Consider the following 15756-nt stretch of genomic DNA (forward strand, 5'->3'; position numbering starts at 1 on the left):
ACTATTTCCACACAGTGTTTCTAACAGATTCCTATATACTGTAGACTTATTAGCAGGCTTAGCACATAAATAAAGCTTCTACTTTGCTCTTTAATGTTGGAGATGTGTCACAGAACAAACAAATAAAAATCACAACTTCAGTTAACCATATGACATTACACCTCTTTTAGTTTACAAGGTTAAAAATTTCTTAACTTTCTGTTTGGGGTACTGGTGAGAAACATTTTCAAACATTTTTCATTGTCTGTTTAGAAATTATCTATAGGACTCGTATCATTAAACTGAGCTTTTGTTTATTTTCATTCTTTTAGTAACGCACAGTAAATTCATTATAGGTCATTTAAAAATAAATAAATATATAAATAAATAAAATAATTGTTGTTCATTTTAAATTGTTTCTATATTAAAATATTATTATTATTATTTTTTTTTTTTTTTGTATTTTTGATCAAATAAATGCAGGCTTGATGAGCAGAAGAAACTTCTTTCAAAAACATTAAAAATAGTAATGTTTCCAAACTTTTGACCTGTACTGTATATATAATTACATGACATGTCATCTTTACACATTGCAATAATGTTCTCAAAGTTTTGGATTATTTTGAATATTTTGTGTTATTATTATGTGTTTTGTTATATATATATATTATCTTTTTTGAATTTTTAATTTGATTCAAACACCAAAATGGGACATCTCGTCTTTGACCCAAAATACTTTTGGAAGCCAGTATAAGAGCGTCCCGTGGCCCTCTTGGCCTCTGAAGCCCTGATTGTGTTTCAGCATCAGGAGTGAAGAAAGTCTCTCTTTTTGGCTCTGGTTCTTTCTCTCTGTTTCCCTCACTCCCACACAGGTGTGTTTGGAGGTGCTTGCTAAAGGCCAAGCCTTACTGAGAGACTGACTTGTGTGTAATGAAGTGCCTGACAGATGATTTGGCCAAGCAGAGGAGCACTAGAGGAGCAGCTCGCTATGAACCAGCAGTGTCAGTCCGAGCTCTTCGGATGGAGCCCGTCTCGCCTCTGTCTCCACTGCATTTCTCTATTGTTTTTCTGACCCATTGCTGTCAGAATTGAAAACGCTCTCACAGGTTTCTCTCTTCAGCTGAAGATGGATTTCTTCACAGACGTGTTTACACTGTCAGCCACATCTTTAAAAGACAGAGTTTTATTTTAACTGCAGCATTGCTTTTGATAAAGCAGACAAGAATATAAAATAGATCGAGGAGAGTGTGTACTTTTACTTGTCTAGGCATGGAGAACATAAGATGTAAGACTAATAAAACTATCTATATGAGGATCAAATTGAGAAGCATTTAACATACAATAACAGAAATATGAAACATAAAATTATTTACCAGGTTTATTATAACTAAAAGCAATATATATATATATATATATATATATATATATATATATATTATATATATATATATATATATATATATAATGATAAAAAATGCATCAATGCAATGCATAATCCCATTGCCAAGTATTATTTCGCTGCACATTATTCACAAACAATAAAACAATAAATAAATCAAGAAAATGAAAATATGAAAAAAAAAGGATTTTTTCAAAACAAATTTCATTATTAATGAATAATTTGCATAAATTTATGTGATAGCAGTTTATTATTATGTGTGATATACACTATATTTTTAGACCTAGATACTGTACATTTGTTTTGACATGCACTGTAATTAATTTCACTTACCATTAGGAAAATTTTAGGTAGCATTTTTATGGTCTCTTTCTAAAAATGTGTTAACTGAGACCCTCATATTGTTCTGCCAGGTTAATAATAATAAATATCACAAATCTTAAAGCTTGGCAAAATTGCTGTTTCAAAGTTCAACACTGCAGAAGACCAATGCTGCGTAAAAATTAAACAAGTGATTCATTTATTAAACGCCTTGGCCAAGGTGAGACTTCCAAAAATTACCCATAAATGCGAGTTGGCAAGATTGTGCAGCAGACAGGCTATAAAATGTAGCTTGAACAAATCTGCATCTAAAAGCCAAGTACCACACGGTTTAGAAGTCAAAGCTACATGAGTCAAAGCCCCTGTGATTAATTTGATGCTCTGTGTTCAGAAATGAAACCTCAATCTCCTGGCCTTTGTCAAAATCTCACCAACTCTATATGCTTGTGTCATTTTACTATCAATACATAATGTTCACATTGCACAAATTAAAAAAAAAAAGAAAAACAAACTTAATACTAAATACCAAGCAGATATTTACATTTTAATGGGGTTTGCCCATGCAAAATTTGCTGCAACCTTGTTTCTATGCAGCTTCTAGGTTTTACTAGGAGGATGCAGGTTTCATGTAATATTTTATAATATTACTGTATATTTTCATCAAATAAATGCAGGCTTTTAAATAAGCATTTTTATCAAACAATCAAGTTGGACATTTCTGAAAATAAGGCATTCAATAACTGACTAATAACCTTTTCATTGCCATCATTGCCATTAAAGTGAAATTGCTGAACTTAAACATAGGAGCCTGATAAAAATGCTCATTAAAAAAATTATAATAATTAAAAAAAATAAATAAATAAATAAAGCAGACGGACTTCAAGGTTTTTGCATGTGAAGTCTTCGCACCCATATGTAAATGCAGCCTATATGCAATATTTTATTTATTCATTTATGTATTAATTTATTTAGAGACTTTTTTGTTTATATTATGTGTGTATGTGTGTGTAAGTTCTTTCCACAAAATAAATGAACAATGTATTATTGTTTTATTGCTTATTTATTTATTAACTTATTACTGTCTGATGCCTTAGAAAAGAATACTAATTCTACACTTCCTTAACAACAAAGTTTAATTCTTAAGGTTTGTTCAAATCCCTTACCCTAAGTTCTAAACACTGTAGTAACAGTGATGCTCGTCTTGATCTGGAGTCTTCCTTGACATCAGCTATTTTAAAGAACATCACAGTTAACAAAGTCAGACTGCTGAAAAACAAACAAGCAGAAGAAAATAAGAAAGTTTGTAAAAAAAAAAAAAAAAAACACCACCACAACAACAGTCCCAGATGATGCTGACAGTGACTACAAGCCCTGCAAGCACCGCTAGAATAATGTAGTGTTGGTTTTCTTGCTGCTCCGGGGGAGACGGCAAGGCAAGAAAGCAATGCTATCAGCAACTCACGTCTGACAGGGAAAAACAAAGCGTCGGGTTTTCACCTCGCCACGCTTCCAAACACCTTATGTCTGAGCTACAACTTCCTGTAGCAGTCAATTTCCACAGTATTAATGCCTTCATTACATCCTGTGCATTTGAACACTCTCCAGGGCGCCATTCGGCTCGCCTTCTTTAATGCAGCTCACCTTCCAAGAGCTATTAATCAAATTTCAGCCATTCTGTGGCTGTCCGAATAATTAACTTAGCCTATGTAAATGGACTTTTTGGTATGCTTTGGCTATTTAATAAAACCATGTTTTTGAGCTTTATTAATGTTGAATTTATTAATGCTGGTGTGATGGAGCATCCTCTGAAGGGATAAACACTACTGCCACCATCTAATCCGGATCCCGGTGTACAGCACCTGATGTGCTCGTGTTAGTATATAAGCAATTAGCAGTAATTAAGTGCTTTCTACAGCCTCTCTCCTTCGGGCAGCAACTAGTTTGCGGCATATTTATGCTTGGGTTATTGTGGAGACGTAAAGAAAAACCAATTACGCTTGTCGTAGCTCACGGTGAATCTGAATTTATATATATATATATATATAATATATATATATATATATATATATATATATATATATCTGAGTTTATTACTGTCTCAAATGTGAGATATTTGCACATGCATTTGCTTGAAATCGTATTTTTTTTCCTGAAAATGACAATGTTTAGATAAAAAGTAAACATTAAGCAACTGTAACATGGAATAACAATATTTTGGTTAACTGTAACTCTACAAGCAATTCAAAAAATTAAATTTGGCCACACTTTTTTTATCAGAGGTGATTCGAAAAAAAAATTAAATAAAAATTTTACTGATCATGAAACTGCATTATTTTAAAGGAAATGAATACATTTATTCAGCAAGGATGCATTCAATTTAACAAAAGTAACAGACATTTATAATGTTACAAAAGATTTACGTTGCTACTATTTTCTATTCATCAACGAATCATGAAAATAAAATGAATTTTCACAAAAATATGTAGCGGCACAACTGTTTTTAACACCGATTATAATAAGAAATGTTTCACGAGCAGCAAATCAGCATAATAGAATGATTTCAGAATGATCATGTGACACTGAAGACTGAATTCAAAAATAAATTACATTAAAATATATGACTATAGAAATCAGTTACTGTAAATAGTAATATTATTTCACAATATTTTTTTACTGTACTTTTTATCAAAATAAATGCAGCCTTGTTTAGCAGAAGAGTTATTTTCTATCAAAATACTAACCCAATATACCAACAAAAATTACTAGCCACTTACTAGCACTTATTGCACAACTTACAGAGGGGATGTCATGCATTTTATGCATTCTGATTTCATGCATTCTGACCTATTTACACTGTTCTAGAGTTGGATTCCCATGCTAAACATGGCCAAAGTCATTTTAAAAAACTTTGTCAGTGGGCAGCATATTATTTTTCAATACCAGCTCTCTGCTTTGATTGATAGTCTTTTAATTATTATCTTTGTCAGTGAAGAAAGTAAACAAACCGACTGATATTTATGTTTTATGAATCATTTTATTAAGCACATTAATTTAAGGCTACCAGGAAAGCTACATAAATAAGATTAATAAATTCACAATATTCATTATTAATCATATGCCTATAATTGATGAAAACTACTTAATAGTTTCTTGTGTCCCTTCACATTGACAGTTACGAATCACATTACATGAATCATGTCAGTAGTTTATTAATATTGTTAGTTGAGTATTGTATTTATTGGATTATTTCTGTATAGGATTATTACTGATTATTTTGTCAGTCATTCAACATTTCTATAATAAAACAGCTGACAAATATGAAATGTTTGGTTACTTATTTTTTATGTCACACTCTATGGGTGCTAACTGAAGCGTTGCATTGAAATTCACACTATGCAGCTTCTGTGAACATAAAGCCCGCCTACTTTGATTTGATTGGTCATCTCAAATATATTTTGACACTGAGGAGTGGTGAGTGTTACCGAAACAGACAGCTGAGGCAACTCACATGAGGAGTTCGGTTTAATCTGGGTGCTGAACATAATTTTTGCAAAACCAAAGAAGTGTTGATTCTATATTATGCTATTTTTTCACAAAGTATAACTTGGAAAAATACAGAGGTCCGGATCTCAGTGACCTCATAGCTGGCTATGGCCATACACAGAGTGCAGACGATCGCTACGCAAAAGCTTTGCATGCTAGTGACTCTTTAGCTCTGCCCACGGCACGCCACCAGGAGCACGACTGTTTTCAGAGAGAAATGTAAACCTGTATCTGTCTTTTATAAATCTGATAAAACTAAAGTCTCTTCGGAGATATGAAGGATGCAATACTACTCTATAGGTTCTCAAGATTTACATGAGATTGGCAGAAATTGTGTTGAGCAATCATAATAGTAATAGCCGACATACTGTTAAGCACAATTACTAGCCAACTCTTTTATTTGTTTAATTGCCAAAGCTAATACAGGTCCTTCTCAAAAAATTAGCATATTGTGAAAAAGTTCATTATTTTCCATAATGTAATGATAAAAAATTAAACTTTCATATATTTTAGATTCATTGCACACCAACTGAAATATTTCAGGTCTTTTATTGTTTTTATACGGATGATTTTGGCATACAGCTCATGAAAACCCAAAATTCCTATCTCAAAAAATTAGCATATCATGAAAAGGTTATCTAAACGAGCTATTAATCTAATCATCTGAATCAACTAATTAACTCTAAACACCTGCAAAAGATTCCTGAGGCTTTTAAAAACTCCCAGCCTGGTTCATTACTCAAAACCGCAATCATGGGTAAGACTGCCGACCTGACTGCTGTCCAGAAGGCCATCATTGACACCCTCAAGCGGAGAGGGTAAGACACAGAAAGAAATTTCTGAACGAATAGGCTGTTCCCAGAGTGCTGTATCAAGGCACCTCAGTGGGAAGTCTGTGGGAAGGAAAAAAGTGTGGCAAAAAACGCTGCACAACGAGAAGAGGTGACCGGACCCTGAGGAAGATTGTGGAGAAGGACCGATTCCAGACCTTGGGGGGACCTGCGGAAGCAGTGGACTGAGTCTGGAGTAGAAACATCCAGAGCCACCGTGCACAGGCGTGTGCTTTTGAACCAGAAACAGCGGCAGAAGCGCCTGACCTGGGCTACAGAGAAGCAGCACTGGACTGTTGCACAGTGGTCCAAAGTACTTTTTTCGGATGAAAGCAAATTTTGCATGTCATCGGAAAATCAAGGTGCCAGAGTCTGGAGGAAGACTGGGGAGAAGGAAATGCCAAAATGCTTGAAGTCCAGTGTCAAGTCCCCACAGTCAGTGATGGTCTGGGGTGCCATGTCAGCTGCTGGTGTTGGTCCACTGTGTTTTATCAGGGCAGGGTCAATGCAGCTAGCTATCAGGAGATTTTGGAGCACTTCATGCTTCCATCTGCTGAAAAGCTTTATGGAGATGAAGATTTCGTTTTTCAGCACCGACCTGGCACCTGTTCACAGTGCCAAAACCACTAGTAAATGGTTTACTGACCATGGTATTACTGTGCTCAATTGGCCTGCCAACTCTCCTGACCTGAACCCCATAGAGAATCTGTGGGATATTGTGAAGAGAAAGTTGAGAGAGACGCAAGACCCAACACTCTGGATGAGCTTAAGGCCGCTATCGAAGCATCCTGGGCCTCCATAACACCTCAGCAGTGCCACAGGCTGATTGCCTCCATGCCACGCCGCACTGAAGCAGTCATTTCTGCAAAAGGATTCCCGACCAAGTATTGAGTGCATAACTGAACATAATTATTTGAAGGTTGACTTTTTTTGTATTAAAAAACACTTTTCTTTTATTGGTCGGATGAAATATGCTAAGTTTTTGAGATAGGAATTTTGGGTTTTCATGAGCTGTATGCCAAAATCATCAGTATTAAAACAATAAAAGACCTGAAATATTTCAGTTGGTGTGCAATGAATCTAAAATATATGAAAGTTTAATTTTTATCATTACATTATGGAAAATAATGAACTTTTTCACAATATGCTAATTTTTTGAGAAGGACCTGTATTACCAGCCTGTGACATTTACAGTAGCAAGACTAAATTTTTGACCTTTAGATGGATGATAATCACGTCTGTAACCTCAGTGAACAACAGTCTTCTGATAGATATATATTCATCTATAAATATTCTTCTGTTTCTGTGAATATCACTGGAGGCTCTTGTAGGAGGATTTCCCAGAAGTCCTTACATCAAGCAACTGCCAGACTAGAGTTTTCTGCCACATTATATACAGGCCCTGAGCTAATATTAGATTTCTCTATTGCCACTGATGATGAGAGGGAAAAATAAAATTAAATCAAATGAAAACATATACTTTTTGGATTTAAATGGGGTTTATATTCACAGTTCACAGAGTACAAGTGATAATTCTGTCATCATTTACTCACACTCACGTCGTTCAAACCTGTCTTTCTTTTCTTTTTCTTTTTTCTTTTGAAAATAAAAGGAGATATGTCATATAATTGTATTTTATTTTCATTTTAGATTTAGTTATTTTAGTATATAAAATTTAATTATTATTTTAAATGCTGCATTGGCAACTTACTGAAGCAAAATAATATATATATATATATATATATATATATATATATATATATATATATATATATATATATATATATATATATATATATAATTTTATTTCACTTAACCTTACCCGTATCCCACCTCAATAGCAGCAAAAGTGTTTTGCAATACAATATGAACACAATAAGTACATTGTACTTTTTTTTTTTTGTAAGTACATAGTAATTAAGGCCACTTAATATAAAGTGGGACCTAATCATAAAAATATTCCTCTGATGTTTCCTCACCCTGTGCTGATGACAGTGGCAGCATTATTCATTCTTCTCACATAAATTAGATTTTTTTTTCCCCTTCAAGTTCTCTCTTTGTACCTCTGTTCACCCCCAACTGGCGCAATGTTAGCAAAGCACACTGTGTTTGTGCAGGTCTGGGTTCCATAATGAATGCAAATGGATGTCGTTCAATACGCTGGCGCTGGACAAACAGGCCAAGTGCATACACGACACTGATCAAAGCCTTTTGCACAAGCTCCTGACATTTAGAGGCCAAGATTTTCATTAAGCAGAGTGATTAGATGAGAGACAGAGACACAACGAGAGACAGAAGCAGAGAGACAGGAACAGACAGATGGGGTCAACAGTGCTGCCTTAGACACAGGTGGATGTGATATTAAACATGGAGCCATGTCGAAGATCCTGCTGAACGTGAGAAACGCCAATGACATGACAGAGGAACCTTCCTCCAGCAAAATAAGTCCATTTAGTATCTGTCAAACTGTCCTAGACTCTAATGAATTAGTGGTAGTTGTAGATATGGGCGGTTCAGACAGAATCTCATATCTCACTGCACAAGTAATTCTATATTACTCTAACTTGTGTATATTTCACAACATAGTTAAATTTTTCTGGAAATATAATGATAACGTGTAAGGAATAATTTTCTTGGTCAGTGTTGTTGTGGGTTTTGGTTATTTAGCTGTTTTAGGCTGTAAGAACCTTTAAAAGAACTGAAATTGTTTGGCGAAGTGATCTGGACATGTAGTGACGTGAAGAACTGCCTGGAACTACGTTCGCTGTGCGTTTGCCTGAAAATAATTGCACACCTTAGAATGAACATCAACCAATTAGATTCAAGCATTCAACAGCCCTGTAGAATAAGTAAGGAATAATTGACAACGGGCCACTGAATTATTACGAAAAATGTCCACCGAGGTAGTGATGCAGCCCTGCATCTTGCATGCTGATTCAAAAATAACAATAAAACTACATCGTGGTTTTTTTTCACAAAATAAGATTTTTCACTCAGAAATTGCTAGTAAATTTCACAGTTCATTACAAAGTAATCTTCATTTTATTTACTTTAAAATATATATTTTTTTTTTATAGTGTATCAAAAAATCAAAAGCTGTCAAATGTCAAGCAGTTCTTATTTTGTATTTTCCGTTTTCATTTTAATTTTTGTTAGTTTTTAGTAAATTTGCTGTTTTTGTCATTTCCATTACTTTGTTATTTATTATTATATTTGTATTTATTTTATTTATTTGTTTATTTATCTATACTGATTTTATTCATTTGTATTATGGCTTTACTCGTTTAAACTAATCAGGATAAGGCATAAAATAATGTAATAGAGTAACACAAAATAAATAAAATAAGTAGAAACATTGTAATTTCTAATAATTTATATTAACTTGCAATACAGATGGAGAAAGTTAACTAAATAACAGTTAACTAATAACAATTTGGTATGTAAATAAATGCAAGAAAGAAGACCAATCACAATTCAGTATAGAGATAAAAAACAAGCAAGCAGACAACATCATCTTTGTCAATGAATCAGGAAAATTCCATCAACTTATTTAATCAAACTTATTTTAGAACATTTTAAAAGTTTTCAACCCCTAAAATGACCAATTTTGACCACAAAAACAACCTTTCAATGAAGTATATTCAGCAGAACTGAATGAATTACTGTAGTTATTATTTGAGTTCAAACTCTAACCCAGCTAACAAAAATATGTTCTAAGAACGTTTTTCTAACATACTATTTAATTTATGAAAACATTATTTTTGTTTTTTAAATGTTCAAAACAATCGTTTATTGTATTAAAATTTTTTATTTTTGATTATTTGAATATTAGAGGGACATTTGACAAAAACATTTCAAGAATGTTACCTTTGAATGTTCTCTCAGTGTTTAAAACACCCATTTTTAAACTTTAATAATGTTTTTTCTTGGTTATGTGAACATTAGAGGAATATTATATTTTAACATTTTGAATGTTATGAAAATATTACATTTGAATGTTTTCTCGACGTTTAAAACACAGCATTTTTTTCTTTTCTTTCTTTTTATTTATTTATTTATTTATTTTTATCTTGGTTAAAGCTGAAATAGACTACACAATTTTTGCCCCAATTCTCCCCCGATTTACAATCAGAACAAGTTGATGCTAACTGCTGCAAGTCAGAGACAGTCTGCAGTTTTGAGTTGACAGATTTCATAGGAAATCGCTTTGTGTATGATAGCCACAAACTTTTTTTTGCTTCAGACTCTGATTCCATTCAGTCACAGGATATCAAACATGTTTGATATTTTGAGCTGATTTTAGAACACATTCTGTTTACATTTGTAACACATCTCCTAAAAACAAGGTGCACATTTTTGCATGAGTTTGTTGTGATCAGAATGAATATAAGAATGAATATTAAATATTAATAATGTTTTAAACACATTCCATAAACATTACTTTAAGAATATTTTTCGCAACATAACCTTAAAAAAAAAATGTTATGGGAAGGTCCATTTTTAAATGGGTATCAAAATGTTTGAGGAAAGTAACATTTAAAGCTGAAGATAAATAGGAATAAACATACAAACACAGACAACACAAGGCAAATCCTGTTGATTTAAAATATCTATTCTTGATGAAGCTTGTGTAATGCTATGTAACTCTTCCCAGATGACCTCTGTGTTGTCAGGCACCGATTTACCCGTTGAACGCTCATCACACAAACAACAGCGTGTTGAGCGCTCAGATGAGCTCATGAGAGGAGCAACAATCAGACATGTGTGATTAATCAGCTGAATGATTTATCTGAGGACAAAAGCCTTATACTTTACCAGTGTGTGTGTGTGTGTGTGTGTGTGTGTGTGTTTTCCATTGGTATTTCTCAATACATGTAACTTAAATGTTTGTGCTTTGACTAACAGATTTACATTGGATTTGTCTGATTTGTCTGGAATTGTATGATCTGTATTTTGTGGAATGTTCTCACACACACCATGAATCTGATGTGACATTGATATACTGTCGAGCGGGAGTGACTAGGGAGTAATTTAATTAATTTTGCTTGAATGTCTGCGTTTCATTTGCTCTAAGTATCTCAAACTTTGATATGATATTCCCAAATGTGTCTGCTTCAAATTAATCTTGCTCTGAAATCAACCGCTTATCCTTAACTTGTGTAAATGAATGTCAAATACAAATAATTCAGAGACAGTTTTTTTTTTATAAATCTTTATATTTTGAACTCCAAAGGTTGTTTCTCATGTTTGAGTGAGTTCACTCCTTTACCTCATTTCTGATTGGTTAAATGTTAATGTAAACGTATACAAAGTTAGTATTACTGACAGGAAGATAGAAATCCTGGAAAAGCACTGGATAAGCAGCAGAATAAGATGAACTCTTCACAAACTTATTTTCTGAATTACATTTGGTCAGGTACATCACATAAAAAAAGTGTGTGAATGTCATTGCATTAGATAATAAATCAATTACGCCAAATGTCATCTCTGCAGACAAAAGATGCTACTGTTTTTCTCAGCAATCAATCCAAAACTGGTTAAATCAGCCTCCAAGCCTGGCAAAGCTGGTTTAGCTGATTGACCACATAGCTAGTCTCCAAGACTGGAAAGTTCCAAACCCTATCTAAGACCAGTTTTAATCATTTTTGCTCAATATGTTTGAATCAGCTAGTGTTTGGGTGATTTTTAGTGCATGCATGCAATAAACAGTACCGAAACTAAAAACATTAGACGAACATCCAACTAAACTGTCTTAGAAAAACATTCCATGAATAATAATGTTTTTGTGCTAACATTTTGAAAACATTATTAACTAGATAAATTTGAATGAACGTTCTATTAATTGTACTGGAAGTATAATTGTTTATAACTTTGGGGAAACCTTGCCAGAACATTGACCCATCTAAATTAGACCAGCTGAACCATTTTATTGGTTAGCTGAGAGCAATAAACCACCTTGGACTGGTTTAAGAAGGGTATTTCATCTGATCAAGAGTCATTATTGCTCAATGTATTTGAATCAGCTGTTGTTTTGATGATTTGTAGTACATGTATAAAGCAAATTCAAATGTAAGTTCATCACATTAACTATCAACAAAAGTGTGTGGAGGAAATTTTATTTTTATCTGAAATATTATTATTGGTTTTATATGCTTCGCTATACTAAAGAGTGTTCTTTAGACTGGCTCTGAATGCTTCAGTTTGCTACAGTATGCTTGAGTTTTTGATGAGCTGTGAGATAGCAGGAAATCTATTTGATGTGTGTGTGTGTGTGTGTGTGTGTGTGTGTGTGTGTGTGTGTATGTGTGTGTGTGTGTGTGTGTGTGTGTGTGTGTGTGTGCATGACAAGTGTGAAAGGAGAAATGCTATTTTATACTTAGCTTCTTAGAAGATGGTTTGCATTAAAGCACATCTAGGGGATATAGTTGGACACCTTAAATGGACACATAACTTGACTATGCATTATGATTGGTTGAGAGGGAAGAATCCTGATTTGGGTATAAATATTGAGTTAAGGTATTTTCTCTTTGTCACAATCTACAGCCAACACTGGATGACTGTATAAATGTGTAGACCTTTTCTTGAAAGTAAATAGATCTTCAAAAGACTTTTGTCTCATTCCTTTATTGAAATAGAAAATTGCCACGACAAGTGTTTGAGCTATCTTTCATTCAAACAAAATGCAACTGCTTTGGAATTTTGTATTTTACATTTAAATGATATTCTAGTTTTGGTATCAAATATATACAGATTTATAATATGCAAGGGCAGTTTACATGGATATCATCTTCAAATCAAAGACTTCTTCAGCTCCTCCAAGTATAACTTTGTGCATGCTGAAATATGTATGCATTTAACAGTTAAACACAAATTAAGCCCATTATGAGATCAATAACATTTTACATGCCTTTCTGTGAATGTAATATAATTTCATATTTTCCAGTTGAAAACTGGTTAAATCAGTCTTCCAGTTTAGCTATGCTCTTAGGCAGGTTTAGCTAATCGGCCACATACAGTAGTCTCCAATCCTGGCATGTGCCAAAAACCCATCCGCTTAACTAGCTTAGTGGACCGCTGTGACCAACAAACCACACTGGTTTAAGCAGGATGTTTTGTCCTATCAAGAGTTATTTTAGTTCAGTGTCTTTTGCTTAATGATATTAAGCACATGCATGAAGTCAGTTCTGCTAAAGTTCATCACATTCACTATAAACGAAAGTCCTTTGAGCTGTCTTTAAATCTAATAAAATACACTTGTTTTGGTATTTTATGTCTAATGCAATGACATTCAGACATTATGAAGCATGACTTATGTCAAAAACCTTTTTGGTCCCAAATTATATCTAACCTTGAAAATAAAACACTGTAAAATAAATTATTTTTTTGAAGTTGTAAATAAAGATAATTGGAGAACATTTTATGAGGAAATACTATTTCAGTCTTTTTACTTTTCTGAGTAAAAATGGTTTTAAATTAAATCCCACACCAACATTTTTTAGTGCATGACACACACAGACACACACATGTTTGTTTTTGTGAAAAGTGGGGACATCCCATTGGCGTAATGGTTTTTATACTGTACAAACTGTATATTATATCACCCTACACCAACCCTACACCTAACCCTACCCCTTACAGGAAACTTTGTGCATTTTTACTTTCTCAAAAAAACTCATTCTATATGGTTTATAAGCGTTTTGAAAAATGGGGACTTGGGTTATGTCCTCATAAGTCACCCGCTCCTTGTAATACCTGTGTCATACCCATGTCATTAGACAAAGTTGTGTCCTGATATGTCACAAAAACACGCGCACGCACACAACTTCAGATTATTTACAATGAATTTAAGGCCATTGCTATGGTCAACACAAAACTGATTTTAATTTGCATTGCATGAGTATTCTTGCATTAGCTACTGTATGCTGTTATATTATAGATCACTGATGCAACAGCAGGAATACATACTTAGATGTGCACCAACATCAACAACAGACATGCATGCTGCTCACAGAGATTGAGCCCTTGGAGAACAACCATAAGACAACACGCTCACAAGTGACACCACAGGGAAAAGACAAAATAATCTTATTTTAGTAATGCATAAAACACTTCATGTAGACAAATCCCGCAGGTCCATTTCAGCGCTTCTGTAGCCAAAGTCCCCAATATTCAAAAATTATTGCATTATACACCACCAAACTTTTGCCAAAATCAATCTGCATGTTTTTTTTTTTTTTTATTAGAAAAGGACTGGCTAAAATCTCAACATCATAATCACAACCATCTACATCAGGCTACGCCTCTCATCAGAACGAGCAACAAATGTCATTTTAAGCCAAATGTAACTGTAGTGTGGGATCAAACACATTATGACTGCATTATGTTATCCTTTCAAACATGCTCTCCTCTTCTGCATTATGTCCCTACCACAGTAATCAGCTTTTACTGGGTGAAGCCCTCAAATGTGATTACTTCACAACAGATAATAAAGAGAGAGAGAGAGAGGGAGAGAGAGAGAGAGACAGAGAGAGAGATAGACAGAGAGAGAGAGAGAGAGAGAGAGAGAGAGAAAAGCCTATCTATGCCACAGCATGGAGTATGAATTAAAGCTACACAATGGCCTTAAGGACTCTGTAAATCCAAAGCTAAACAGGGGCTCATCCTAATGAGAGAGTAGGGCCACCTACTGGGGCTGTTTATATTGCATGAGTGGGTTTTAATTTGAGGCAGAGCTGCAAAACTCTTACAGCACGGTCAAAATTCATTAAGAGTCTATGACTGAGCATGACAAGAACAAGATGCACAGATTTTCTAACACCTATGAGTGTGTAATGATGCAAAATTACGTTGCTAAGATTCAAACTAAATCATTTATATTAAAACTGAGGAGAAAAGAGTTGTATTTATTATAAAGTTGGCTGGCACTATGTTACTGACAAGTTACTGTAAGTTTATCTTAACATTTTCAGTCAATTTCAGAAGAAAATCTTCGTTTTACTAATTTAGATCTGTATTGATTTTACATGATTTCTCCAGATGTGTTTAGTCAATCTGCAAAAAGTTTTACAAAAGTTTGACATGCAAATGAACCTAAAAATTATATGTATATTAATATTATATTTTTAAGTTGAATGAAATTGTAGTTTTAGCTATATGTTAGGATTAGCAATGATAGTTTATATAGAAATCATCTGTAAAACATTAACACTATATCAAAATAAAACTTTTTTTTCGAAGTTGATATGGACAAGACTGAGACTTCTTCAACTTCTCCAAGTACAACTAACTCAAAAGCGCCAAAGTTTAATGACATGCATCAATAACATGCATTTATGTTAATGTGATAGCTAAATGACCTCATGTTTTCTATATATCCATAAATTCTGAAGGTACCTGTGGAAGAAAAAGTTTTTTAAAGCACAAGTCACCAAATCCCTGAATTAATGACCTTAGATTTTCTCATTTACTATATGTAAATCATCCGCGAATTATCATTGATCAAGCTCATTAATAATCAATAGGACTTTAAGGAAACCCTTCTGCATGAGCACGAACTGTTCTCCGCCTGAGACTAACTGAAATGTAAGCAGAAATGCGTTTTTAGCCAGAATTTACGATGTGACACGATGTTGGCACTTTGTCCTTACCTGATATCTCCTGATGTGGCACATTATGGATACTGAA

The 15756-nt window shown here is 33.7% G+C and overlaps 1 pseudogene; it reads right to left on the bottom strand.

The window, feature by feature from the left end:
• Positions 1 to 15756, bottom strand: part of LOC109065683 — a 196628-nt pseudogene that overhangs the window by 180466 nt on the left and 406 nt on the right.

The sequence above is a fragment of the Cyprinus carpio genome, chromosome A1 (assembly GCF_018340385.1).
Source record: "Cyprinus carpio isolate SPL01 chromosome A1, ASM1834038v1, whole genome shotgun sequence".
Taxonomy (NCBI): Eukaryota; Metazoa; Chordata; class Actinopteri; order Cypriniformes; family Cyprinidae; genus Cyprinus; species Cyprinus carpio.